Source organism: Zalophus californianus, chromosome 9, assembly GCF_009762305.2.
Source record: "Zalophus californianus isolate mZalCal1 chromosome 9, mZalCal1.pri.v2, whole genome shotgun sequence".
Taxonomy (NCBI): domain Eukaryota; kingdom Metazoa; phylum Chordata; class Mammalia; order Carnivora; family Otariidae; genus Zalophus; species Zalophus californianus.
In genome coordinates, this window is record NC_045603.1 from 11,833,272 (window position 1) to 11,836,600 (window position 3,329).

The 3,329-nt window shown below is 37.2% G+C and overlaps 1 pseudogene; it reads right to left on the reverse strand.

Annotated features, from left to right (window-relative positions):
- Window positions 1–571: 571 nt before the first annotated feature.
- On the reverse strand, window positions 572–643 carry LOC113923313 (annotated as a pseudogene).
- Between the last annotated feature and the right edge of the window lie 2,686 nt (window positions 644–3,329).

A 3,329-nucleotide genomic window follows, 5' to 3' on the forward strand; every position in this document is an offset into this window, starting at 1 on the left:
TTATGAATCATTCTTATATCTACTTTTTGTGAAGTGTCTGTTTATATCTATGACCCACTTAGCCTGGGTTGCTCAGACGGTTAAGCGTCTGACTCTTGGTTTCAGCTCAGATCATGATCTTGGGGCGTGGGATCTAGGCTTGCGACAGGCAGGGAGTCTGCTTCCCTCTTCCTCTCCCTCTGCCCCTCCCCCTGCAATGTACTCTCTCTCTCAAATAAATAAAAATAAATCTATTGCCCCCCCTTTAAAAATTAAGTTGTAGTCTTATTATTGAGTTGTAAGAATATTTAGTATGTTCTAGATACAAGTCATTTGTCAGATATGTGTACTGAGAATATTTTCTCCTGTTTTGGGAATTGTCTTTCCCTTTCTTCATGTTTTTTGAAAAATGAGAGTTTTTAGTTTTGATAAAATATGATTTATCAACTTTTTTCTTTTATGGTTCATGCTTTTTGAGTCTTATCTCAGAAATCACTGCCTAGCTCCAAAGTTACAATTACTTTCTCCTACATTTTCTTCTACAAGTTGTTAAGTTAAAGCTTTTGCATTTAACTTTTTGGTCCATTTCAGGTTAAGTTTTGTGTATGATGTGAGATAAAGACTGATACTACACTTGATCCTAGCCAAAAGGCTGAGAAGCGATGTGAGTTAAAGACTGATGATCATTTGTATCATGTGAATATCCAGTTGTCCCAGTACCATTTGTTAAAGAGACTGTAATTTCTCTACCGAACTGTCTCGGCTCCTCTCTCGAAAATCAATTGACCATATGTATTTGGGTCTACTTCTGGATTCTCCAGTCTCTCTCATTAATTTATATGTCTATCCTTTTGCTAATATCACACTGTCTTGTTTTCTATAGCTTAACAGCGAGTCATATGATGAAGTAGAGTAAGACATCCAACTTTGTTCTTCCTTTTAAAATTGCTTTGGCCATGCCAGATCATTTGTATTTCCATATACATTTTAGAATCAGCTTTTTAATTTCTACCAAAAATGTATACTGGGATTTGGTTGGGCATTACACTGACTCTGCAGATCAATCTGGGGAAAACTGACATGGTAGCAAGATTGAGTCTTCCAGTCCGTGACATGTTATACGTCTGTGTTCATTTAAGTCTTGTCTAACTGCTCTCAGCAATGTTCTGTAGTTTCTGGTGAAGAGCTCTTACATCACTTTTATTAAACTTACACTTAAGTGTTTTATGCTTATTGGCACTACTGTAAATGGAATTCTTTTTTTTTAAGATTTTATTTTATTTTTTAAGTAATCTCTACACCCCACATGGGGCTTGAGTTCACAACCCAGAGATCAAAAGTCACACACTCCATCGACTGAACCAGACAGGTGCCCCTGAATGCTTCTCTTTTCAAATGAAAATGAAGGCCCTTCCTCCCTCTTATAAGGGCACTTGTGATTACATTTTGTGCCCACTTGGATAATCCAAAACAATCTCCTTATTCAAGATCCTTAACTTCATCACATCAGCGAAGTCCATTTTGTCATATGAGGTGATAGTCACAGGTTCCGGAGATTAAGACATGGACATATTTGGGAGGACTATTACTGAGCCTATCACCATTATAAATATTCCTCTAAGCAATGCTTTTGGAGCAGCCCACCAATTTTTATACATTGTCTCTTCATTTTAATTCAGCTCAGTGTATGGTTTTTAAGTTTCCCTTGAGAATTCTTCTTTGACCTATGGATTATTTAGAAGTATATCTTTTTATTTCCAAATATTTGGGATTCTCTTAGATATCTTATTTTTATTGATTTTCAGCATAATTTGGTTGTGGTTAGAGAACATTGTCTGCATGATTTACATCCTTTAAATTTATTGATACTTGTTTAATGGCCCAGAAAATGGTCTAGTTTAGTGACCATACCATGTGCCCCAGAAAAGAATGTGTATTCAGCAGTTTTGTGCAGGGTTCTGTAAATATCACTTAGCTCAAAATAATTAACAGTGCTGTTCAGATTCTCTATGACTTTACCAATTTATTTACTTGTCTACCAATTGTTAGGAAGGAGGATGTTAAATTTTCCAGCAGCAAGTTGGAACTTTCTCTCTTTTATTTGTATGTATTTTTGCATCATGTATTTTGAAGCTCTTTGATAGATACGTACACATTTTTTATTATCATATCTCCCAAATGAATTGACCCTTTCATCATTATGAGATGTCCCTTGTTAGGTTTGGTGATACGTTTTGTCTTGAAGTCTATGTTATCTGATATTAAGAGGGCCATCCCTGCTTTCTTATGGTGGCAGTTGGCATAGTATATATTTTTCCAGCCGTTTACTTTCAACCCATCTGTGTCTTTATATTTAATATTTACATATGTTTGTTTATAATCTTAACATGTCTCTTATAGACAGCATATGGTTGCATGTTGCTTTCCCATCTATTCTGATAATCTCTGCCTTTTATTGGAGTATTTAGTTTATTAACATTTAGTGTAGTTATTCATATGATTGGACATAAGTCTACTATTTTTCCCTTCTTTGGCTTTCTCCTTTAACAGTTTGCTGGTACTCTTCAGCATTCATGATTGCCCTGGGTTCTGTCCTCTGGTTTCCACTTTTTTCCAGAAAGATGGCAGGCTTTCTATCGGGAGTTTTAACCACATTGAGTTGTGCCACAATTACATCTGCTTTCAAGGGAAAGCTGCAAAAATGGAGAACTCACTCTTTGCCCGTCACTTAATCCATATTTTTTAAAAAGATTTATTTATTTATTTATTTGAAAGAGAGAGAATGAGAGAGAGAGAGAGAGAGAGCACATGAGAGGGGGGAGGGTCAGAGGGAGAAGCAGACTCCCTGCTGAGCAGGGAGCCCGATGCGGGACTCGATCCAGGGACTCCAGGATCATGACCTGAGCTGAAGGCAGTCGCTTAACCAACTGAGCCACCCAGGCGCCCTCACTTAATCCATATTGACTCCCCTCAAAATCTTCCTGCTTTTTGTTCATTCTACTGAGCCCTGAAGTGGTTGTTTTATACTCTGTCCAGAGTGTATGGTTGTTATCTGCAGGAGAGTCCATTTGTTAGGAACTTAATTGAAATTATTTTTGAGCTTTAGGTCCTTTAAGGACTTGCTGTGTGACATAGAGCAAGCCACTGCGCCTGCTTTTGCCTCAGTCTCCTCTATACATAATGAGATAATTCTGTCCTTACTCAGAAGTATATGATAAAGAAGTAAATAAAGTGCAAACTGCATTGTGCTCTTCTGGTATAATAGCATTCATCTCTCTTCAGTCTCTTCACAGGCTATTAAGGGTCGAGAGTGCCCCATGATGTTTATCCTAGCAAAACAGGCTCTTATG